This window comes from Heterodontus francisci, chromosome 14 (assembly GCF_036365525.1).
Source record: "Heterodontus francisci isolate sHetFra1 chromosome 14, sHetFra1.hap1, whole genome shotgun sequence".
NCBI classification, from domain to species: Eukaryota; Metazoa; Chordata; class Chondrichthyes; order Heterodontiformes; family Heterodontidae; genus Heterodontus; species Heterodontus francisci.
Window position 1 is genome coordinate 37750800 of NC_090384.1, and position 27214 is coordinate 37778013.

Below are 27214 nucleotides of genomic sequence, written 5' to 3' on the forward strand. Positions count from 1 at the left end.
ACAGCATTACCATCACTGAATCTCCCACCATCAACATCCTGGACTTTTCCATTGGCCAGAAATTAACTGGATCAGCCATATAAATACTGTGGCTACAATAGCAGATCAGAGGCTGAAAATTCTGCGGTGTGCAATTTACCTCCTGACCCTCCCAAAGCCTGTCCACCATCTATAAGGCACAAGTTAGGATTGCGATGGAATACTCTCCACTTGTCTGGATGAGTTCAGCTCCAACAACACTCAAGAAGCTCAACCCCATCCAGGTTAAAGCAGCCCGCTTGATCAGCACCCCCATCCACCACCTTAAACATTCACTCCCTCCACCACCAATGCACAATGGCAGCAGTGTATACCATCTACAAGATGCACTGCAGCAACTTGCTAAGGCTCTTTTGAAAGCACCTTCCAAACCCTCGACCTCTTCCACCTAGAAAGACAAGGGCAGCATCTGCATGGGAACACCACCACCTGCACGTTCCCCTCCAAACCACACACCATCCTGACTTGGAACTATAGTGCTGTTCCTTTTTGTCACTGGGTCAAAATCCTAGAACTCCCTTCCTAACAGCGCTGTAAGTGTACCTACCCCACATGGACTGCAGTGGTTCAAGAAGGAGGCTCACCACCAGCTTCTCAAGGATAATTAGGGATGGGCAACAAATGCTGGAGTTTTGGATGATCTCCAGTTTACAGAGGGTAGAATATGGGAGGCTAGCCAGAAGTGCATTGGAATAATCAAATTTTGAGGTAACAAAAGCATGAACGAGGGTTTCAGCAGATGAGCCGAGGCAGGGGCAAAGGTATGGAGGTGGAAATAGGTGGTCTTGGTGATGGCACGGATGTGTGTTCAGAACCTTAACTTGGGGTCTAAGACCAGGTTGTGAACAGTCTGGTTCAGTCTCAGACAGTTGCCAGGGTGAAGGTAGCTAGGGATCAAGATTGGAGCAGGAACCAAAGATAATGGCTTCAGTCTTCCCAACATTTAATTGGAGGAAATTTCTGCTCATCCAGTACTGGATGTCAGATAAGCAGGGTGATAATTTAGCAACAGTGGAATAGTGGATAGCGGTGGTGGTAGGGTAGAGCTAGGTGTTGTCAGCATATGCGAGAAAAATAACGCTGTGTTTTTAGATGATGTCGCTGAGGGGCAGCATGAGTATGAGAAATAGGATCGGACCAAGGATAAATCCTTGTTTCATTGCGAAGTAGCAAATATTTGATCTTGGACTCTTCGTTGAACTATGTACCCAAATGAAGGAGCTCTGGAACATTAAAGTTAGCTTCCAACTAAGTCATATCAGATTCCTCCAGACATCAACTTCCTACCTGTACTATATTGCATAACAATTGTCATGCTGTATATGACCACTAAATTATCTGGAAGGAGAGCTCCAGGGAACCATCCTGAAATAGATGAGCTGATCTCTTGGGCCCTTCTGTCCCAGTCTGTAACTAGCTTTATTTTCCTTTGTGAAACTTATTGGTTAAATAAGGCTTAAGCCCTATTGGAGGGAGATGCACAATATCAACCACCACAACCCTGTCTCTGTGCAGCATTTCTCTTGACTCAGACAAGGATGTGTACCATCACTACTTCAGGTTAACCACAAGTGTACCTTGGACTACTTGTATTTATCTATTAAACCAGTGGTTAACTGCATTAATTTTGTAACCACATTACTTCTTATTAGAGCGGCACTGTGTGTCATTTCTGCCAAAACAATAATGATTACAAATTTCACTTTAAAGTATGGCTTGCTAGAACATGGCATTCCATGTTAAATTATCTTATTGCATACTAATTCATGAATTATACCTGATTTGAAACAGCATTGATTCAAATAGAGATTTAATTATTAACTAGCTGTGGTACAATGAAGAAGTCCCCGGACCAATTCAGCATCAAATCTTTGTTCAACATAATTGAATTAAAAAGGAATGAGTTGGATGTTAAATGTATTGCAGAGCTTTCAGATTCTCTGCAGGGAAGAGCCAGACTCCCTTCAGTAGATCTGTGCTTATTATTGTAAACATCTTCAGAGCTTATTAGCTGGATTTCAGCAAATCTCCCGTGCTGCTGGATTTTTAAATTTTCTTTTGGAAAATTAGTTTGTAAATTTGCTCCTCATCAGATATCATTGCATTACACAATGGACTGTTATATATTTCAGATTCCTCCAGATATTCTATATGTTCAGCATCACCAGCCAAAGCCATAAACAGGCCTCTTGTCCCCTACAAATTCAGAGTATATCTTTACTGCACAATATCGAGTCAAACGAGCAGCAATGTTGTGGGAACATCTCCACATCCAAATTCCCCTCTCCCTTACACACCATCCTAACCTGAATATATATCATCACTCCTTTATCACTGGGTCAGAATCCTGCATTTCTCCACCTAACACCACAGTGGGAGCGCCATCACCACTAGGGCTGCAACAGTTTGAGAAGGCCCATCACCACCTTCTCAGAGCAATGAGGGATAGGCAATTAACACAGCCTTGGCAGTATTACTCACTTTGCAAGATCTAATTTGAAAAATTATAGCTTGACGCCAAGGCGATATGTACTGGATTCATTAATCTTGTGTAGGCAGATAGATAAGCAGTCTAGTGAAAGAAGTGCAACTGCAAACTGATTTATTTTGCATGCAATACATGAACAGAATACAGTTTTCAGTGAAATTCAATCTATTTCATATCACTCCTTGTAACCTCAAAAATATGAAATTATACAACTGAGCTGTTAACGTTGGTCTAGCTTCATCTTCCAAATCAGTACAATATTTGCTGAAATGACTGATACTAACTTTTAGGAGAACAAAACTGTCTGTTTGCGACTATTTCAAACCCAAAGATGCCGCTGTCACTGTTTTTCAGAGACATGGGCAACAAAGCTAATTCACCCCAACTCGCTGTTGAGGACTGGCTCATCAAGCAGCCAGTCAAAATTGGTACCTCAAATCAAATGCCCTTCCCATGGCACTTACGTGACTTGTTCAGCTGAGGCTCTTGCAGTGTTGTAGATTTATTAGAATGATACCTGGACTCCAAGGAGAGATTTAAAAAACAATAGGATTATATTCAAAGTCCCCTCTATTTTTTTTTGTTCTGTGCAACCTATTTATTTAAGTGCACGGGCCCTTTAAATTCTTTTGAGCAACTGCGCATGCGCAGTAACTTGAGACTTGTGCTTGGCCTGTACGGCCACGCAGCTTAGAGAGAACATTGGTTATATTCCATGGAATCTAGAAGGTTAAAGGGTGATTTGATTGAAGTTTTCAAGGTATTAAGGGGGACAGATAGGCAGATTTGGAGAAACCATTTCCATTGATTGGGGAGTCTAGGGATAGGTCTAAAATTTATGCCAGACCTTTCAAGATCACAAGAACACGAGAAATAGGAGCAGGAGTAGACCATATGGCCCACCGAGCCTGCTCAGCCATTCAATATGATCATGGCTGATCTTAGGCTTCAACTCCACTTTTCTGCCCGCTCGCTATATCCCTTCACTTCCTGAGAGACCAAAAATCTGTCCATCCCAGCCTTAAATATACTCAACAATGGAGCATCCACTACCCTCTGAGGTAGAGAATTCCAAAGATTCATAACGATTTGAGTGAAGAAATTTCTTCTCATCTCAGTCCTGAATGATCGGTCCCTTATCCTGAGACTGTGCCCCGGTGTTTTAGATTCCCCAGCCAACGGAAATAATTTCTCAGTGTCTACCCTATCCAGCCCCTTCAGAATCTTGTATGCTTAAATGAGATCACCTCTCATTCTTCTAAACTCCAGAGAATATAGGCCCAATTTACGCAGTCTCTCATCATAGGACAACCTTCTCATCCCAGGGACTAATTTAGTGACCCTTCACTGTACCGTCTCCAATGCAAGTATACCCTTTCTTAAATATGGAGACCAAAACTGCACACAGTACTCCAGATGTGGTCTCACCAAAACCCTGTAAAATTGTAGCAAGACTTCTTTATTCCTGTACTCCAATCCCCTTGCAATAAAGGCCAACATGCCATTTGCCTTCCTAATCGCTAGCTGTACCTGCAAGCTTACTTTCTGCGTTCCTTGTACGAGCACGCCCAAGTCTCTCTGAACATCAACATTTACAAGTTTCGCACCTTTTAAAAAATATTCTGCTTTTCTATTTTTATGACCAAAGTGAAGAACCTCACATTTACCCCCATTATACTCCATCTGCCACCTTGTTGCCCACTCACTTAACCTGTCTATATATCTTTGTAGCCTCTGTGTCCTCCCCACAGCTTACCTTTCCACCTACCCTTGTATCATCAGCAAACATTACTCTCTGTCGCTTCATCCAAGTCATAATATAGATTGTAAATAGCTGAGGTCCCAGCACTGACCCTTGTGGCACTCCATTAGTTACTGCCTGCCAACTTGAAAATGCCCCATTTATGCCCACTCTTTGCTTCCTGCCCTTTAACCAATCCGCTGTCCATGCTAATATATTACCAGCAACTCCATGAGCCCTTATTTTGTGTGGCACCATATCGAAGGCCTTTTAGAAAGTATCTTACATCTACTGGTTCTCCTTTATCCACTCTACTAGTTACGTCCTTAAAAAACTCTAATAAATTTATCAAACAGGATTTCCCTTTAGTAAAACCGTTTTGACAGTGTGATTAGAACAAGTGCATTGTCAAGACTTCCTTAATAATATTAAGGAATATTATAAAAGGCATGGCAGTCAGGCACAAGGTGCCCGATCGAGGGCCACCCCAGCCTCCCAACCCACCCCCGGGACCCAAGACACCCACCTCCCCCCAAACTACCACTCCAGCCTCATTAGGGAAGGACCGATTCCCCTGGTGAGGCATGCCCAACTCACTCACTCTCCAGGGACCATGGCGTCGGCTGGGCTGCAGTCCCAGCAGTGGCCACCGCTCCCGGTGGCGCTGCTGGGACTAAGAGCTGCCGGCCCGCTGATTGGCTGGCAGCTCACTGAGACGGGTCCTCCTCCCTCAAGTGGGTGGAAGTCCCGCCTCGGGACAATTAAAGCCTGGGGACCCATAAAATACGGGGCAGCTTCCCAGGCTAGGCGGAAGTGGATTTGCCACCGACTTTCACGTTAGTGGCGACATCCAGTCAGTCCAAGGTAAAATTCAGCCCCATGTCTCTGTAATAGCAATTAGATCAAAATTATTTACCTCTATTTGGGCCATTAGTTCATCTATCTTATTGCAGATGCTTCCTGCATTCAGATAAAGAACGTTTAATTTAATTTTTTTACTTCTATTCCCTGCAATGACCTTATTTGCTGATGTAAAATTTTTGTTAAACTCTCTGTCCCTTCCTGTACCATTCTGCATGTCTTTACTCACAATGCTATACTGTTCTGATGCCTTGACCTTACTCTTTAGATTTCTAAATCTGTCTTCACCCGAACCCTCCACCCCCCTCGGTTAGTTCATGACTTCAAGCCTTATCTGTTGGTGCACTCAAGTTTGTATACTCTGTACCTTCCTGCCACACATTGATTATCATTACCCTTATTGCTATCTTGCTCTCTTGCCTTCTTCTCTCTCTTTAAATTATCACATTTTCCCTCACTCACGGCCCCACTATTTCGTCTAAAGCCCTCTCTACTGCCCTAGTTATACGACTCGCCAGTACACTGGTCCCAGCACGGTTCAGGTGAAGACCATCCCAACGGTCAGGAGTGAAATTAGGAAATACTGCAAAGGGCGTTAGAAGTTTGGAACTCTCTTCCACAATTGGCAATTGATGATAGATCAATTGTCAGTTTTAAATCTGAAAAGGATAGATTTTGGTTAGCCAAAGATATTGAGGATTATGGGAAAAAGGCAGGTATATGGTGATAAGATGCAGATCAGCCCTGATCTCACTGAATGGTGGTACAGGCTGGAGGGGCTAAATGGCCTACTCCTGTTTCAATGTTCCTAAAATCAAAATGGTGAAATTGGGATAATCAAAAAAAGAATGTCCTGGAATTCTCAGTGGTCATCCATTGAGCCAGTAAACTCCCCATGAAGTTCAAGGGTTACCCAGGAAAGAACCATGGCTCAAAAGGTGGTTAAATATTACTTGCTCTGTAATTTGTTTAAACTCCCTGAAATGTTAATGTTGCTGTCTCTTTAAATGGAGGAACGTTTTGAATCCTGGTGCATTTTGCTTAGCTCAACTGCACAATCTCCACCAGTCTACTTTATATCCCATTTCCTGGACCAACGTCTATTACACTTACCTACATAAAAATTTATCTGCCATTTCTTAGTAAATCCACTTTGTTTCCCTAGATGTTTATAAATGTCATCAGCTTTACATGCACTGGTTACTTGGGTCATGTAACTTGGTTCCATCGTTAAGTATCTTGAGTACTAGAATTACAATCCTCTATATCATTACTAAATAATGTTAAGGAGCAGATTAAAAACACACCCTACACTGCATTGCACTGCACTCGAGAAGACTTTTCCATTTCGTATCAACTTCTGTTTTGAAAGATAAGTAGCTAAGGCCAAAAATACATACCCAATAATTTTGTATGAAATTTTCAAAAACACGGAACAATGCTGCTTTCAATTTTTTCACAAGACCTCTCCACTGCATCAGAAAGTTACACACTCCATACAAGTTTGACACTGAACACGGGCTTAAGATTCCAACATCATTATGTTAAATTAGACAGAATTGTCCCCATAGATCTCCAGTTACACAGCTGATGTATGAATAGCTGTATTCTTTGGCTTGCTGGTTGCCATTGACTATTCACGTGCATTACTTTAGCATTATCACGACAGCCTTTTGAGAATTTGTTGGGCAGCAGTTGGGGACGGTATCATAGTGGTAATGTTTCAGGACGAGTAATCCAGAAGCCCAGACTAATGCTCCAGAGACATGAGTTCAAGCCCACCATGGCAGCTGGGAGAATATAAATTAACTAATCTTGAATAAAATGCTGGTCTCATTAGTAATGATCATGAAACTACCATAAAATTGCTATAACAACACATCTGGTTAACAAATGTCCTTCAGGGACAGAAATCTGCCATCCCTACCCACTCTGGTCTACATGTGCCTCCAGACCCACAACAATGTGGTTGCCTCTTAATTGCCCTCTGAAATGGCCTAGCAAACCACTCAGTTATATCAAATCATACAGAAAAGTTGAAGAACAATAAAACTGGATGGACCACCCGGCATCAACCTAGGCACCAGAAAAGACACACCCTGCCCAGTGGATCCTGCAAAATCCTCCTCACTAACTTCTGGGGACTTGTGCCAAAATTGAGAGAGCTCTCCCACAGACTAGACAAGCCTGACATAGTCATACTCACCAAATCATACCTTAGAGCCAATGTCCCAAATTTCTCCATTACCATTCTGGTGGCAGTACAGTGGTATACAGTCAGGAAGGGGTGGCCCTGGGAGTCCTCAACATTGACTCAGGACCCGACAAAGTCTCATAGCATCAGGTCAAGGAAACCTTTTGCTGATTACCACCTACCGCCCGCCCTCAGCTAATGAATCAGTAGTCCTCCACGCCGAACACCACTTGGAACAAGCACGAAGGGCACAGAATACACTGAATGGTGGAACTTCGATGTCTATCAACAAGAGTGACTCGTTAGCACCACCACTGACCAAGCTGGCCGAGTCCTGAAGGGCATATCTGCCAGACAGAGCCTGCAGCAGATGGAAAGAGAACCAATAGGATAGAAAAACTTACTTGACCTCGCTCTCACCAATCTATCTGTCAGAGATGCACCAGTCCATCACAATATTGATTGGAGTGACCACCACCCTGTCCTTGTGGAGACAAAGTCCCATCTTCACACTGAGGACATCATCCATCATGCTGCTTGACTCTACCACCATGTTAAAAGGGATAGCTTCAGAACAGATTGAGCAGCACAAAACTAGGCATCCGTGAGGTGCTGTGGGCCATCGGTAGCAGCAGAATTGTGTTCAACTACAATCTGTAACCTCATGGCCCAGCATAACCCCCACTCTACCAATACCATCAAGCCAGGGGACTAACCCTGGTTCAATGAGGAGTGTAGGAGAGCATGCCAGAAGCAGTACCAGGCATAACTAAAATTGAGGAGCCAACCTAGCGAAGCTAAAACATGGGTCTACATGCATGCTAAACAGAAGTGCTAAATGATCCCACAACCAATGAATATGATCAAAACTCTGTAGTCCTGCCACATCCAGTCATGAATGGTGGTGGTGGACAATTAAACAACTAACCAGAGGAGGAGGCTCCAAAAACAGTGCCACCCTCAATGATGGGGGAGCCCAGCACGTCAGTGCACAAGACAAGGCTGAAGCATTTGTAACCATTTTCAGCCAGAAATACCAAGTACCGGTACCAGAAGTAACAAAAATCCATCTCGGCCTTCTGAGATCCCCACCATCATACATGCCAGTGTTCATTCAACTTGATTCACTCCACCTGATATCACGAATCAGCTGAAGACACTGGATACAGCAAAGGCTACGGGCCCTGACAACATTCCAGCTGTAGTACTGAAGACTTGTGCTCCAGAACTAGCCACACCCCTAGCCAAGCTTTTCCAGTACAGCTACAACACTGGCATCTACTGGACAATGTGGACAATTGCCCAAATATGTCCTGTTCACAAAAAAGCAAGACAAATCCACTCCGGCCAATTGCCGTCCCATAAGTCTACTCTCGATCATCAGCAAAGTGATGGAAGGTGAATTCAACAGTACTATCAAGCAGCACTTACTCAGCAATAACCTGCTTACCAATGCTCAATTTGTGTTTTGCCAGAGCCACTTAGTTATAGACGTCATTACAGCCTTGGTTCAAAAATGGACAAAAGAGCTGAATTCAAGAGGTGAGGTGAGAGTGATTACCCTTGAAGTCAAGGCTGCATTTGATCAAGAATGGCATCAAAGTACCTTAGAAAAACTGATTAATGGGAATCAGGGGGAAAACTCTCCACTAGTTGGAGTCATACCTCACACAAAGGAAGATGGTTATGACTGTTGTAAGCCAATCACCTCAGCCCCAGGACATCGCTGCAGGAGTTCCTCATGGTAGAGTCCTAGACCCAACCATCTTCATTTGTTTCATCAATTACCTTCCCTCCAACACAATGTCAGAAGTGGGGCTATTTGCTGATGATTGCACAGTTAAATTCCATTCGCAACTCCTCAGACACTGAAACAGTCCATGCCTGCACGCACCAAGATCGGGACAACATACAGTCTTGGGCTGATGTTGTGGCAAGTGACAGTCGTGCCACACAAGATGCAGTGTTGCAACTCACCAAGGCTCCTTTGACCGCGTCTTCCAAACCCATGGCCTCTCCCATCTAGAAGAACAAGGGTGGCAGACGAATGGGAACACCAAACCTGCAAGCTCCCCTCCAAGTCACTCACCATGCTGACTTTGAACCATATTGCTGTTCCTTCACTGTTGCTCAGACAAAATCCTGGAACTCCTTCCCCATCAGCACTGTGGGTGTACCTATAACACATGGACTGCAGCAGTTCAAGAAGGTAGCTCGCCACCGCTTTCTCAAGGGCAATTAGGAATGGGTAATAAATGCTGGCCTTACAGCGATGCTCACATCCAGGAACAAATTAAAACAAGCTCCTGCTACTGCAGCACAAAAGCACAGCACAGCCATGCTTTTCACCAATCTTGCATTGTACAACTGCCTTTTAGATGATTATAAATAGGTGCAGAGCCTTCCAGAAGTTGCATACAATATAATTTACCAACCTGCTTGAAGAAAGGTGATTGTAGAGAAAATTATAACCTATATAGAGAGATCAATCGTCTTAAAGGGTTGTTGTAATAAGAATTTCCAGGATAGCAGAAAAGGCAACAGTGTCTTGCAATGGGTAATATATAATAAAATGAAAACATGCAGAAACACCATTGTGTTTGAGTACATAGACATTATAATGACCCAGATTTTGCACTCAGTGGTGAAGAAATTAGTTTCCTTGTACATCTTGCACATAGTTGCCCAAAGACTTCTTGTGAGCTAGTCAGCAGGGATTTCCACTAATTGGGCATCTGATCCAGTGCTGTACCCTCGACAGGGGATCTGTAGTGTCTATGAACAGGGAACGCACCAGCAAGGCTTTTCAACCAGTCAGATTGAAGAATCCTCGCTGAGACATGCAGACTGCAAACCAGGAAGTAAAAAACAGGAAATATCAATTTAAATTGTACATCAAACAAAAAAATAGATTGGAACATTCAGATGGGATTAAGGGACAGAGATAAGATAACCAAAAATTTATGGTTTTTAAAGATCTGCTACATTAATTTTCTTCTGAGGGAATGAGATTCCAAACTTACTAAATTAATTTTTCAGGGCCAGAAAGGTTGTTCACCAGTAATTATCACTTATTATGCCATTAAAAACTCACTTACTCCTAAATGCTCAAGCCCTAACGTTTTCAACCGTCTAATGCAGAAGTAGTGGATAAGTTCCAGAAGTTCATGCCCTTCCAGTGATTTCAATGCTGAGTCTATTGGCAAGAACAATAACAGCACACCCTGTGAAGGAGCAGAGTATCCCTAACAACAACTGCTGAATTTCTGCGTTTAACCGCACATGTGTGGACACATGTCAGATTTACCCTGTAATAACAGCAAGCACTGATACTCTCTCCATTACTGTTAGAGAAAAATCCAAGCCATTGGCTTTAGACTCAGGAGATCCAAGCCTTGCAACTTTGTGAAGTCTACAGTAAATACCACCATCAGACAACTTGTTATGACCAAGGTGGGAGCAATGCACTGTCAATTCAGTCCCATTACTCCACAGGTCGCAGCATATTATTTAAAGTCTCCCCACCTAACCAGAAAACAGTCAAAGTAAACACTTTAGTACCCCCCAGAATAAAAATAGACCAAACCAGGTATCGTTAGACAACAAATTAACTATTCATTAATAAACTAAATTTTAAATATTAATGTACATTTAGAGTCGTAGAGTCACAGAGTTATACAGCACAGAAACAGGCCCTTCGGCTCATCGTGTCTATGCTGGCCATCAAGCACCTAACTATTCTAGTCCCATTTTCCAGCACTTGGCCTTGTATGCTATGGCATTTCAAGTGCTCATCTAAATACTTATTAAATGTTGTGAGGGTTCCTACTTCTATCACCCCTTCAGGCAGTATATTCCAGATTCCAACCACCCTCTGGGTGAAATTTTTTTTCCCTCAAATCCCCTCTAAACCTCCTGCCCATTACCTTAAATCTATGCTCCCTGGTTATTGACCTCCCCACTAAGGGAAAAAGTCTCTTCCTATCTAACCTATCAATGCCCCTCATAATTTTGTATACTTCAATCATGTCATCCCTCATCCTCCTCTGTTCTAAGGAAAACAACCCTAGCCTGCTCAGTCTCTCTTCATAGCTGAAATGCTCCAGTCCTGGCAACATCCTGGTGAATCTCCTCTGTACCCTCTCCAGTGCAATCACATCCTTCCGAAAGTGTGGTGCCCAGAACTGTACACAGTACTCCAGCTGTGGCCTAACTAGCATTTTATACAGCTCCATCATAACCTCCCTGCTCTTATATTCTATGCCTCAGCTAATAAAGGCAAGTATCCCATATGCCTTCCTATTTATGTCTAAAGACCTTATAACTTCTTAGTTATTCTAACTCCCCCATTCACACACATACATTCAAAAACTAACAGTTAACCAGTTTTAAAAATGGTGTTTTAAAAATTAGCTGTTTCTTAGAATAAATAAATAACTGGGTTGTAAGTCTTTGTGAGTTACGTTCCTGGTTGATGAGGTGTCCAGATTAGAACAATCAGATGCCACTTGAAGTCTCCATGTGGATTTGCTAGACATTCAAAGCACTTCGGCTGCAGCAGGCATCACACAGTTCCTTCAACACGGAGTATAATGACAGGTCTATTATTTGAATTTTAAAATTGGTAGATTTCAGTCGAAACTGTACTGTGAATTCCAGTAAACACAATCTGTCAAGAGAGAATCAAACTTGAAGCAAAGACTCTTAGATTGGAAGTAAAGAAAAGGAATTTCAGCTTCCTCCAGCAAAACAAATGTTCTCTTCAAAAGGGTTTTTCTCCTTAGGCAATTAACATAGCCTGTAGCTCACTGTGGAATTTCTGCTGAGAGAATTCTCTTCCTTCAAGGCCAGCACTCTTCGCTGGTGTCTCTCTCTAGTTCAAACCAGTTGAAGTTGGTTTTTGCACACAATCAATACACTATGTGACCTCTCACTCTCCTGCTGTTGCCTAGGGAACAGGCCTGCTGTGGCACTGTTCTCAAAGAATCTTCCCACTCTGTGGGAAGAAAGGTACACTGTTTTAAACTGAGGAGGAGAAAAACAGCTCCATGACAAACTATACAAGTAGTATCATTCACCAAATGCTAGGCTTCGTACCTACCCTGCCACAAGACCTGCAACAGCTCAGTCAGGCTCACAAATTTATTGCAGGTATATTCAAGATGACAGAAACAAAAAGAACATTGCCGATCTTAATTTTTTGGTAGCCAGTTGCCAGCATTTGGTGCTATCAGGACAGTTTCCACACTGCTTCATTCGGCCACAAAATAGACAGTCTACAGCACAAAATAATGAAATATTTATTTATCAAGAAACAGGATGAAGGCCAAAGGCCACTCGTACAGGATATCACTTAGGTTGGAAAGAGTAATAGAGATGAAGTATGTCAGGATATAGTGAATAGGCAATAGCAAACTTGAATTTTAAAACACTTGAAGAATTTGGAGGAAGGACAGATTGAGGGAGGTAGGGAAATTTTAGGTCCTGGATAAGAATAAGATCTAATATCGATCCCATTTTGAGTAAGCAGGGTCCTGGATTAATATCAGTGATGGCGAGGTCCACAGACAAATCTGTCTCAATACCCCTGGTTAGCAGAAAGGTCATGGAATAAGCCACTGGTAGGGTGCTGCATAAGTGAAGGAGACACTAAGATTTTAGGGATGGACCTGCAATTTACAAAGCATTTATTGAATCAGGAACTCCTTTAAATAACAGTTGAAAGGGAGAAGCAAGTGTTTCATGCAACGTTACTCACTGCAGTCATCTCTGATCGCTTCCTAATATCACTCACCACCCACACTCCCCTTCCATGCCCCCAACCTACTTCCTTCTGAATCCGCCCTGGATAAAATTATCCCACAATTCATTTAGAACTGCAGTTTCCAAGCCTCAACTTTGGACCTTCATTCACCATGACATTTCTGCAGCGACCGATTTGCTCAACCTCACCCGAGCCTCCACCTTTGATGCCCTATTCCCCAATAAAGCCCTGGCTGTTCCCCTAGTACAGCCCTCATCTTCACTCCCTTATGGCCAAGGGGCACAGACTTGAAAGGATATGGCGGACAACTGGATTAGCCATTGACACCAAATCTGGCTGGACCATATAAAGCACTGATCAGGTCCTGCTCTCATCTGCTAAAACTGTTCATTATTCCAGGATCATCTTGAAATGCAAAGATAACCCCAGCTTCTTTTCTCTACTGCAAGCTGTCTTCTTAAACCCCTCTCCCCTGTCTCCTCCATTCTCACCTTCAACAATAAGAGTGAGCAGCAGAAATTTCCTCCAATTAAATATTGGGAAGACCGTGGCCGTTGTTTTTGGTCCCTGCTTCTTTCTCCGTTCCCTAACTACCAACTCGATCTCTCTCCCTGGTAACTGTCTTGCGACTAAATGAGTCTGTTCATAATCTTGGTATTATATTTGACCCTGAGATGAGCTTCCAACCACATATTCACACCATCGCTAAGACTCCCATTTCTACCTCATCGCATCACCTGACTTTACCCTTGTCTCAGCTCTTCTGCTACTGAAACCATCATTCATGCCTTTGTTACCTTAAGACTTGATTATTCCAACATACTCCTGGCTGGTCTCCCACATTTTACTCTCCGTAAACTTGAGGTCATCCTAAACTGTGCTACCTCTGTCTTAATTCATACAAAGTCCCAATCCCCAATCACCCCTGTGTTGTAGTATATCTTTAATGGGCATGTCTAAAACTGCTTCCCATCACCAGACAGAATATGATATATATACTCATGTAATAATCGAGGAGAAGTTAGGAGGATTCAGAGTGACCAGACATGTTAGTGAAGTTCCCAGTTATTCTGTACATAGTTTCATATCCCTGGTGTGCAGCAAGGTTAGACTCAGACCAAAGAAGTTGCATCATTCCAAGCAGAAGGGCCACCTGCACATCAACACGAGCAGAATTTCTCATCCACAGCTGTTACAAAAATTTCTAAATTCACTTGTAACAGCCCTTCAAAACACTCCCACAGGGGATGCTGAGACCAAGTGGGCCCACATCAGAGACGCCATCTATGAGTCAGCTTTGACCACCTAAGGCAAAAGTGCGAAGAGAAATGCAGACTGGTTTCAATCTCATAATGAAGAGCTGGAACCTGTCATAGCCGCTAAGCGCATTGCACTGTTGAACTACAAGAAAGCCCCCAGCGATTTAACATCCGCAGCACTTAAAGCAGCCAGAAGTACTGCACAAAGAACAGCTAGGCGTTGCGCAAACGACTACTGGCAACACCTATGCAGTCATATTCAGCTGGCCTCAGACACCGGAAACATCAGAGGAATGTATGATGGCATGAAGAGAGCTCTTGGGCCAACCATCAAGAAGATCGCCCCCCTCAAATCTAAATCGGGGGACATAATCACTGACCAACGCAAACAGATGGACCGCTGGGTTGAGCACTACCTAGAACTGTACTCCAGGGAGAATGCTGTCACTGAGACTGCCCTCAATGCAGCCCAGCCTCTACCAGTCATGGATGAGCTGGACATACAGCCAACCAAATCGGAACTCAGTGATGCCATTCATTCTCTAGCCAGCGGAAAAGCCCCTGGGAAGGACAGCATTACCCCTGAAATAATCAAGAGTGCCAAGCCTGCTATACTCTCAGCACTACATGAACTGCTATGCCTGTGCTGGGACGAGGGAGCAGTACCCCAGGACATGCGCGATGCCAATATCATCACCCTCTATAAAAACAAAGGTGACCGCGGTGACAGCAACAACTACCGTGGAATCTCCCTCCTCAGCATAGTGGGGAAAGTCTTTGCTCGAGTCGCTCTGAACAGGCTCCAGAAGCTGGCCGAGCGCGTCTACCCTGAGGCACAGTGTGGCTTTCGTGCAGAGAGATTGACCATTGACATGCTGTTCTCCCTTCGTCAGATACAGGAGAAATGCCGTGAACAACAGATGCCCCTCTACATTGCTTTCATTGATCTCACCAAAGCCTTTGACCTCGTCAGCAGACGTGGTCTCTTCAGACTACTAGAAAAGATCGGATGTCCACCAAAGCTACTAAGTATCATCACCTCATTCCATGACAATATGAAAGGCACAATTCAACATGGTGGCTCCTCATCAGAGCCCTTTCCTATCCTGGGTGGTGTGAAACAGGGCTGTGTTCTCGCACCCACACTTTTTGGGATTTTCTTCTTCCTGCTGCTTTCACATGCGTTCAAATCCTCTGAAGAAGGAATTTTCCTCCACACAAGATCAGGGGGCAGGTTGTTCAACCTTGCCCGTCTAAGAGCGAAGTCCAAAGTACGGAAAGTCCTCATCAGAGAACTCCTCTTTGCTGACGATGCTGCTTTAACATCTCACACTGAAGAGTGCCTGCAGAGTCTCATCGACAGGTTTGCGGCTGCCTGCAATGAATTTGGCCTAACCATCAGCCTCAAGAAAACGAACATCATGGGGCAGGACGTCAGAAATGCTCCATCCATCAATATTGGCGACCACGCTCTGGAAGTGGTTCAAGAGTTCACCTACCTAGGCTCAACTATCACCAGTAACCTGTCTCTAGATGCAGAAATCAACAAGCGCATGGGTAAGGCTTCCACTGCTATGTCCAGACTGGCCAAGAGAGTGTGGGAAAATGGCGCACTGACACGGAACACAAAAGTCCGAGTGTATCAGGCCTGTGTCCTCAGTACCTTGCTCTACGGCAGCGAGGCCTGGACAACGTATGCCAGCCAAGAGCGACGTCTCAATTCATTCCATCTTCGCTGCCTTCGGAGAATACTTGGCATCAGGTGGCAGGACTATATCTCCAACACAGAAGTCCTTGAAGCGGCTAACACCCCCAGCTTATACACACTACTGAGTCAGCGGCGCTTGAGATGGCTTGGCCATGTGAGCCGCATGGAAGATGGCAGGATCCCCAAAGACACATTGTACAGCGAGCTCGCCACTGGTATCAGACCCACCGGCCGTCCATGTCTCCGCTATAAAGACGTCTGCAAACGCGACATGAAATCGTGTGACATTGATCACAAGTCGTGGGAGTCAGTTGCCAGCATTCGCCAGAGCTGGCGGGCAGCCATAAAGACAGGGCTAAATTGTGGCGAGTCGAAGAGACTTAGTAGTTGGCAGGAAAAAAGACAGAGGCGCAAGGGGAGAGCCAACTGTGCAACAGCCCCGACAATCAAATTTCTCTGCAGCACCTGTGGAAGAGCCTGTCACTCTAGAATTGGCCTTTATAGCCACTCCAGGCGTTGCTTCACAAACCACTGACCACCTCCAGGCGCGTATCCATTGTCTCTCGAGATAAGGAGGCCCAAAGAACAGTTTCATATCATCAAATAAAGTATGCATTTAATTTAGTTACCAATCCTTCTCGTGTGGTAGCTGTGTTTGTGTTAAAGCAAGAGAACACACAATATGGTGGCAGCTCGTGGTGTTTGAAGGTTTGACTCAAAGATTTTAGTACCTTCTGAAGCCTTTGCCACTGTCCACATTATATGCCCACAAACGTCTGGGAGATATACACTGCGGACCAACATTCTGACAATCATGTACCCACAGAAATGGCAAGTTATGGCTCAACCAACGACTGCCAAACTCACAGCGTACAACAGTTCAGAGATTCCGTCCCTGGGATCCATTACACTCGAATGCCGATACAACTACTCACCATGGTCACCCCTAACACCGCACAGGTCCATCAATTGCAGGCATACCAGCGTGCAGAGACCTGACATTGGTCGCATCGACACAATGGCGAAGACAACAGACCACAAGGACAACTGCAGATGACCTGTGATGAGCAGGCGCAGGCACTGCAGGAGCTGGGCTACAAACTCTGAGACAAATCTCAAAATCGAGACAATCAAAGAAGCCAACACAGCATTTCAGGGTCTAACTGGAAACTGTTCTGAAGATCGAGGTGATGTGGAGACGGGCACGACAGAATTACCTTCAAGAGAGAGAGGGACACCATCTCAGAGCCAAGAGCACAAATATAACACAGCACCCTGAAGAAGGAATTCCTTCGATTACAAGAAGACATCGGACAAAAGGTGTGAGTACAACACCCAACTGACGGAACATGGAATCTAGCAGAAATCATAAGCATCTGTCCTGAACCACAATCTGACCAAGTACGAGCATGCAACGGCATGACACTGCGAAGGAATCGATGCCAAATCAGGGAAGTACCAGACCAAGAAATACCAAGTAGCCCAATTGCAAGTCGAACACAATCAAAGACATGATCCAAGCGCCACATTCCTACAGACAACCAGAGTTGGGAGCACATATAGCGATCTCAAACCAACTTCACAGTAACCAAGTCTGGGCATATCAGAAAACCACCATTATGCTTCAGAGACAGAAGTTTATCACTTGGTATAATCATATATTGAAACATAACAGTTTTTGCTTCAGGTAAATAGTTTTGCTTGTTTATGGATACAATTTAAACTTAGAAAAAAGAGGATGTACTTGGATACTTTTAAGGGGTGTTTCTAAACCTGCTGTCCATCACCAGGCATGATATGATGCATCGACTCATCAAGCAGAAGTTAGGAGCAGTCCGAGTGACCAGACATGTTAGTGAAGTTCCCAGTTATTGTACATAGTTTCATATCATCAAATAAAGTATGCATTTAATTTAGTTATCAATTCTACTTGTGCAGTTAGTATGTTCGTGTTAAAGAAAGAGAAACACAATACCCTGTGCTTGGTGACTTACATTGGTTCCTGGTCAAGCAACGTCTTGACTTTAAAATTCTCATCCTCATTTCCAAACACCTGCATGGCCTCACCCCTCCCTACCTCTGTCATCTCCTCCAGCCGCATAACCCTTCAAGATATCTGCCCTCATCTAATTCTGGCCTCTTCAGAATCAGCGATTTTAATTGCTCCACCCCTGGTGGCTTTACCTCCAGCTACCTGGCCCTAAGCTCTGGAGTTCCCTCCCTAAACCTTCCTACCTCTCCACCTCACTTTCCTCCTTTAAGATGCTCCATTAAACCCATCTCTTTGACCAAGCACATGATCATCTGACCTAACAGCTCCTTATGTGGCTTTCGGTCATATTTTGTTTTATAATGCTGCTGTGAAGCACCTTAGGACATTTTATTTTGCTCCACACTGTCCGCTCCTCACCACCGCCCACACTGTCCGCTCCTCACCACCGCCCACACTGTCCACTCCTCACCACCACCCACACTGTCCACTCCTCACCACCGCCCACAATGTCCGCTCCTCACCACCGTCCACACTGTCCGCTCCTCACCACCTCCCACACTGTCCACTCCTCACCACCGCCCACACTGTCCGCTCCTCACCACCACCCACACTGTCCGCTCCTCCCCACCGCCCACAATGTCCGCTCCTCACCACCACCCACACTGTCCGCTCCTCACCACCGCCCACACTGTCTGCTCCTCACCACCGTCCACACTGTCCGCTCCTCACCACCGTCCACACTGTCCGCTCCTCACCACCGCCCACAATGTCCGCTCCTCACCACCGTCCACACTGTCCGCTCCTCACCACCGCCCACACTGTCCGCTCCTCACCACCACCCACACTGTCCGCTCCTCACCACCACCCACACTGTCCGCTCCTCACCATCGCCCACACTGTCTGCTCCTCACCACCACCCACACTGTCCGCTCCTCACCACCACCCACACTGTCCGCTCCTCACCACTGTCCACACTGTCCGCTCCTCACCATCGCCCACACTGTCCGCTCCTCACCACAGTACACACTGTCCGCTCCTCACCACCACCCACACTGTCCGCTCCTCACCATCGCCCACACTGTCCGCTCCTCACCACAGTACACACTGTCCGCTCCTCACCACCACCCACACTGTCCGCTCCTCACCATCGCCCACACTGTCCGCTCCTCACCACAGTACACACTGTCCGCTCCTCACCACCACCCACACTGTCCGCTCCTCACCACCGCCTTCACTGTCCGCTCCTCACCACCACCCACACTGTCCGCTCCTCACCACCGCCCACACTGTCCGCTCCTCACCACCACCCACACTGTCCGTTCCTCACCACCACCCACACTGTCTGCTCCTCACCACCGCCCACACTGTCCGCTCCTCACCACCGTCCACACTGTCCGCTCCTCACCACCACCCACACTGTCCGTTCCTCACCACCACCCACACTGTCTGCTCCTCACCACCGCCCACACTGTCCGCTCCTCACCACCGTCCACACTGTCCGTTCCTCACCACCACCCACACTGTCTGCTCCTCACCACCGCCCACACTGTCCGCTCCTCACCACCGTCCACACTGTCCGCTCCTCACCACCGCCTACACTGTCCGCTCCTCACCACCGCCCACACTGTCCGCTCCTCACCACCACCCACACTGTCCGCTCCTCACCACCGTCCACACTGTCCGCTCCTCACCACCGCCTACACTGTCTGCTCCTCACCACCACCCACACTGTGCACTCCTCACCACTGCCCACTCTGTCCGCTCCTCACCACCGCCCACACTGTGCACTCCTCACCACCGCCCACTCTGTCCGCTCCTCACCACTGTCCACACTGTCTGCTCCTCACCACCGCCCACACTGTCTGCTCCTCACCACCGCCCACACTGTCCGCTCCTCACCACCACCAACACTGTCCGCTCCTCACCACCGTCCACACTGTCCGCTCCTCACCACCGCCCACACTGTCCGCTCCTCACCACCGCCCACACTGTCCGCTCCTCACCACCGTCCACACTGTCCGCTCCTCACCACCACCCACACTGTCGGCTCCTCACCACCGCCCACACTGTCCGCTCCTCACCACCGTCCACACTGTCCGCTCCTCACCACCGCCCACACTGTCCGCTCCTCACCACCGCCCACACTGTCCGCTCCTCACCACCATCCACACTGTCTGCTCCTCACCACCGTCCACACTGTCCGCTCCTCACCACCACACACTCTGTCCACTCCTCACCACCGTCCACACTGTCTGCTCCTCACCACCACCCACACAATCCGCTCCTCACCACCGCCCACATTGTCCGCTCCTCACCACTGCCCACTCTGTCCGCTCCTCACCACCATCCACACTGTCTGCTCCTCACCACCGTCCACACTGTCCGCTCCTCACCACCACACACTCTGTCCGCTCCTCACCACCGTCCACACTGTCCGCTCCTCACCACCACCCACACTGTCCGCTCCTCACCACCGCCCACATTGTCCGCTCCTCACCACTGCCCACTCTGTCCGCTCCTCACCACCGTCCACACTGTCCGCTCCTCACCACTGCCCAATCTGTCCGCTCCTCACCACCACCCACACTGTCTGCTCCTCACCACCGCCCACACTGTGCACTCCTCACCACCGCCCACACTGTCCGCTCCTCACCACCACCCACACTGTCCGCTCCTCACCACCGTCCACACTGTCCGCTCCTCACCACCACCCACACTGTCCGCTCCTCACCACCGTCCACACTGTCCGCTCCTCACCACCACCCACACTGTCCGCTCCTCACCACCGCCCACACTGTCCGCTCCTCACCACCACCCACACTGTCCGTTCCTCACCACCGTCCACACTGTCCGCTCCTCACCATCACCCACACAGTCCGCTCCTCACCACCACCCACACTGTCCGTTCCTCACCACCGTCCACACTGTCCGCTCCTCACCATCACCCACACAGTCCGCTCCTCACCACCACCCACACTGTCCGCTCCTCACCACCGCCCACATTGTCCGCTCCTCACCACCGCCCACACTGTCCGCTCCTCACCACCGTCCACACTGTCCGCTCCTCACCACCACCCACACTGTCCGCTCCTCACCACCGCCCACACTGTCTGCTCCTCACCAACGCCCACTTCCCACACCATCTGCTCCTCACTGTGCACTCTGCGTACCCTCAGCTGATCCTTGCTCTTCGTAAAATGCCAAACCACTTTTAGCTGTTACTCCCGTTTATAAAGCACTAATCCTCCATCCCTGAAAATGCTGCCTCAATGTAAAAAGCCACACCACGAGTAAGTTATATTCAAAGGTCACAGGACCATACTCGAGTAGTGGAAAAATCAGCATGTGCCACTTGTCGGCCGTTGTTGACTTGGATTAACTTGGCTAAACAACTGCTTCGCGTCACACTTATCTTACATGTGATAATTCAAAGTCATTTCTGCACTAAAATGTTTGTAATGTCCAGTAACTAAGCAACAAACTAACCCAGCAAAGTGAGAACTTAGGGCTAAATAAAGTAGATTTTTGAGATTTTGTTAAGTAACTTTCTATTGAGATTATAAGTGAATAAAGATAGATATAAATAAATATGGACATGAGATTAATGCATTGCAAAATATCATTTGAACAGGCAGTAGGTGAAATAATTTATATGCAAATGCTAAGCCAACTCAAAGTACATAAGCCTCATCAAAGCAGCACTTTCCATTCAGGGACCTCTGTTCAAAAAATTGTGAACAGCACAATCCCTTCTCAAGCAGATAAATGTTGGAGTGGACTACACACAACAGCTAACGTTCCTGAATGCATAAGACATTATTTCCAAATTAGCGTAATAAAGGCCTTCCAAATGGATAAATAATAGGCAGATGGAATTAGATCACATTAAATAAATGGCTTTCTTGTCCTTCACTACCACAGAACAACAAATGAAGTATTTCATGGTCAAATGAAAGTCTGCGATACAGTTTAAATTCATTGTCAATGGCACAAAACCTCAATAAAATGTGGCAAAACATGAGGACAAGGTTAACCTCAAGGCTACCCACAGCAAGGAGACAATTTTTTACAGTGGGACAGTCATCAAGCTTTGCCCACTCGCAAGACAGGATGCATTGATCTACAATGGGAAAATGGACCACTGAGTATGGTAGAAAGCCAGACAGGTCTTTTAAAGTCCCACCTTCAGTTCCCCCTCAATCTGTCCCCCAGGACCTTGCTGAATTAGCAGGTCTCGGCGACAGCATCAGTTTGGGTGTTACAATTGTCTTCAAGTGTTTGGATGAGATAAAGAAAAAAAAAATGAACCTTGACCAAATTAAACATGCTGGAATATTCAATCGTGATTGGATGTTATGTGAGGATGGAAAGATTTTGTGATGCCTTCTGCTGTCAAATATCCTGTCAACACTCACCAGCCAAGCTCACACATGAAGAATGACTACCCAAAGTGAGGTAGTTTACCCAAATGACAGCATCAGCTTCAGGACAGGAGTGCAGAAAAGAAATAAACAGTTTATTGGGAAGCCCTTTATAGAGAATTTTGCTTGGGAAAGTCCAACTTCATATTAGCCTGGGCATTCATCTCAAACCTGACAGCCACTGGGCAGTTTTAGTAACATTGTTGAAATAGATTCTAACAAAACTGACAGCACATGGCACTGAAATATAATCATCTCCTCAATCCCCAACAATTTAATTCATGCAAGTTATATCATCACATAACCTAGACTTGGCTATTCAAGGAGGCCCTGGCAGCATCTGTGGCAAGAGAAACAGTTAACATTTCAGGTCGATGACCTTTTGCCAGAACTGGGAAAAGTTAGAAATGTAATAGGTTTTAAGCAAGTGAAAGGGGATGGGTCGGTGGGATAAAGAACAAAAGGGAAGGTCTGTGATAGGGTGGAAGGCATGGTTGATGGTGCAAGGTCAAAAGGGAGTGGTAATGGGACAAGTAAAGAAGCAAAAAGATTTGTATAGAGGAGACGTGAATAACAGAATGATGAACAACTGCGGTCCGAAAGCAAAAGAAAGATAAATGAGAGAAAACCCAATACGAGCAAAGAAAAGGGAAACAAAATGTGGCTGGATTTTGTGCTGGAGGCAGGGCTCCCAGTGCCGGACCGAAAAGGCGGGGGGAGCTCCACTTCTGCCTTTATTCCCCGCACCCCACTCCCCACCCACACCTCCCTGGAGCGATCCTCTGGTCTTTTATTGTCCAAGTTTTAGGAGGTGAGATCCCCGCCCTTTTAAAGATTTTAAAGGGACAGGCATCCCTCCAAGAACTGCTGGCCAATCACATGGCCAGCAGCTCAGCAGTATCGGCAGCGCCACCAGGAACGGTGGCCACTGCTGATACTGCAGAGGCCTCGGACCCAGGCCCCGCGGTAGAACCCCGGAGAAGAGGTAGATGAAGCGGAGTCACCGGGGCCAGTCTGGAAGACCCCAGTGAGGGGGGTGGGGGTGGAGGTGTGGTCTTAATATCCAGGGGGAGGGGATCCCGGTGGGTGAATTGGTTCCCGGTGGGGTTCCTCCATGGGGCACAAATTGCCCATAAAGGAAGGACTCTGCCCCCCCACAAAGCTCACAGACAGGAAGCCTCGTTGTAAAAGGTGTCCCACCTGCCGCTGGTAAGGTCCCAGTGGCAGCAGGAAGAGGCCCTTAATTGGCCACTTAAGGGCCTCAATTTGCCTCTGGGCAGGAAGGCCATCGTCAGCCTATCCCGCTACAAGGAAGGGAATGGGCCCTCTGCCCTGCCACCCCCTCACGACCCGTCGTGATTCTCTGTGCCCCTCCGCCTCCGATCCTGCCTTGTGGGGACCCGTAAAACGACAGTGAGTGTACAGGTTATGATCTAAAATTGTGAACTCAATGTTGAATCCGGAAGGCTGCAAAGCACCTAATCGAAAGATGAGTTGCTATTCCTCCAGCTTATTCTGAGCTTCATTGGAATGCTGCCGGAGGCCGAGGACAGCGAGGTCAGAGTGGGATGGGTGGAGAATTGAAATGACAGGAAACCAGATGCTCGGGGTCATGCTTACGGACTAAACAGAGTTGTTCCACAAAGCAGTCATCCAATCTGCATTTGGTCTCCCCAACGTAGGCAAGCAGGGAATACAGTATACTAAATTGAAAAAGTACAAGTACATTGCTGATTCATCTGGAAGGAGTGTTTGGGGCCTTGGACAGTAAGGAGGGGAGAGGTAAAAGGGTAGATGTTAGATCTCCTGCATTTGCATGGAAATGTGCTGCGAAATGGGGATGGGGCATTGGGGTGTGACTGAGGAGTGGATCGGGGTGTCATGGAGGGAACGCTCCCTTCAGAATGTTGAAAGGGGAGGGGAGGGGAAATTTTTGGTTGGTGGTGGCATCATGCTGGAGGTGGTGGAAATGGAGTCTGTTCTGATGATGCAATCTTCCATACCAGCACTTCTGGTATGTTTTCTTTTTTCGTCAACCAAGGATTTTCCCCACCCTGGTTGACAGGACCCTCAACCATGTCTGTTTCTTTTCACACACTTTCGCAAGATAAGCAAGAGGGTAGAAGGTTATGGGGGGTAGGTGGAAATGTGGAGTAATCAGTTCAGCCATGAACTTATTGAATGGCAGAGCAGGTTCGAGCCGGGTGACCTACTCCTGCTCCTAATTCATATGTTCGTATAATGATAGATTGTTGCTTCCTGTGGTCCTGACTCTACACTGCTTCACTCACCTGTCAACACTCCTCCATCATCCTTCACTGGACTACTTTAGACCCGCTCCTCAAGCTTCCATTGCTGTCCCCAATGCTGTGTATGTCTAGTCATTCAACAGTTTTTCGTTTGGCCTACTCTCTTATCTGTATTGATCCTATGCATTTACTCTCCACTATTCCTTGGCACCAGGTCTTCACTGCTCTTGATCCTCAGGTTTCCTTGTTCCTATACTGCTGCAGTGCATTCAGTGCTGTGGATAGGAAGTCACTATGCATCTCTAGTGGACCCCAGGATCAACCTCTACTGGCTCATGGTCGACTCCCCTCCCCTCCTCGGTCTTCTGATTCTACTCTGAACTGGACCACCTCCGTCAATGCATTAACTGCTACTCTGCCACTTGAGGGCCTCCTGGATTCACAACCATCTCCAAGCCTGGTTTATTGATACACCAAATTGTACACAAGTCAACTTTATCCTACTAGAGAGACTTTATTATCTCCTCCTTTTCCTATGTTTACAATCAGGATCCTAATTTCTATCAAGCCTACGTAACCCAAATTTTTTCTTTGTTCATTTGTGTGTGTATTTTGACTGCCATTCCAGTCCCAGGCCCATTACCTCCAATACCCTTTTGTCCTCCTCTCTGTTTCCTTTCACCCCAAGTCATGCCTTTAGTTTCACTATTCTAGGGTACACATAGCCCCCTGCAATCCCTAACCCAGCTCATTGTTACTCATCTGCCTTCCTACTCTCCTGTGACTATTCCAGGCTTGAATCCCCCTTGACCAAGCTCACAGCTACCTCTGTACCTCTCTTGACATTCTCCAAAAGGGATCATCATGGTATCCGTTATTGCTTCCTTACTAACAGCAACCTCAACTATTCCATGCTCCTCTCGCCAACCTCCTGACAACTTATCCCGCCAACCACCTTACCATCCTGCTCATCCCTCCCACCACAGTCCTCTTGGACTCTGGCTCAACAATCACTGTTCCTTGCTGCATTTCCCTATAGAATATTCATTCACTCCTGAACAAGGCCCTAACCACCAGGGTCTTACTGTGGATGATTGCATGGACATCATGGCTTTGACTGAAACTCGCCCCATAGGTGGCAACACCTCGCCCCTTACTGAAGCCTCTGCGCCCATCTATTCCTTCCACCACCTGCCCCGTCAAAACCATCATGGTGGCAGTGTGGCACCTATCACCAAGTCACAACTTGGTCTTTCCCTATTCCTGTGGCACCTTCCTCTCACCCTGTCCCACCCTTCTCACTTCTCCTTTCAAATTCTCGTTATTTACCCTCCATTTTGCTCCCACAGCCTTTGCACTGAGCATCTGCTTATCCAGTGATTTTAGTTCCGCTCAGCTCCCCTTTCCTTCTCTCCTGAATTCACTGCCATTTCCATCCTCCCTAAAGTTCTCCCTCCATAGAAGTTCTCCTACCCATTTTCACAATCACTCTCTCGACCTTGCCATTTTCTGTAGCCTCTCTCCTCTCTCAGTCTCCATCACTCATCTCCAACCACTTCCCTGTATTTACACATCATCTGTATCCTCTAACCCTTTCCATTCCAATAAAAATATCAGCAAGCTGTGTCACAATGGGAATCTGATCCTATCCTCATCTGGCCAGGAGCAGGAACACTGAATTATCTGACCTCTCCCTTCCTCCCGCGCTGATTACAAAAAATTCTGTGGCTGCTAATTCTAAACATTAGTAAAAAGTGAAACAAAACTGGAGCTCAGATAGGAAAGGCTCACTAGTCATTATAAACTGGGTGATATTCATCTTGATTCTATTATAATTTGCTCAGTAATTCAAAGCAGGGACATCTCCAATGGCTTCAGCTCCTTTCAATATGAGTTTTTGTATTTTCATTATAAGATCTTTGAACACCTAAATCTTTTGATCTGTTTATCAAATAGCTTTATAACGTACGTAATGCAAGATGCTTGGATATATCTCAGCTTGCTATCCAGTTAGGAAAAATTATTCTTGTTTGGAGTTCAGGTTAAGAATGTGATAAAATATTGTTTGCAGCTGTTCCTGAGTCCAACCTATAATGTAGGATCTTAATTTCTTCAAGTGCTTTCTTTCCCAATTCTTTCCCAAAGTAATATTCTCAACTAGTTGGATTTCTGATCAACAGATGTTGCGATCCGAGGCTTGAAGACACATGTGGTCACTGTAGAAGAAGGAACTTGCATTCATATAGTGCCTTTGACAGCCTCGGCACCTCTCAAAGTGCTTAACAGCCAGTGAATTCAGTTGGTGCACAGAAAGATCTCATATACAACAAACAAGATGAATGGCCAGTCAATCTATGTCAGTGGTGTTGGTTCAGGAACGAATACTGGCCAGGGCACCAGCAGACTTCAAGAAAAAAAACACCCCTCCACCCAAGTAGGAAGACAAGGTCTTGATTTAACACCTCATTCAAAAGACGGCAGTTCCAACAATACAGTG

The 27214-nt window shown here is 46.4% G+C and overlaps 1 protein-coding gene across 4 annotated transcripts in view; it reads right to left on the reverse strand.

Annotated features, from left to right (window-relative positions):
* Positions 1-27214, reverse strand: part of cracr2b (calcium release activated channel regulator 2B) — a 211833-nt gene that overhangs the window by 111226 nt on the left and 73393 nt on the right. The gene's annotated exons all lie outside the window — the stretch shown is intronic.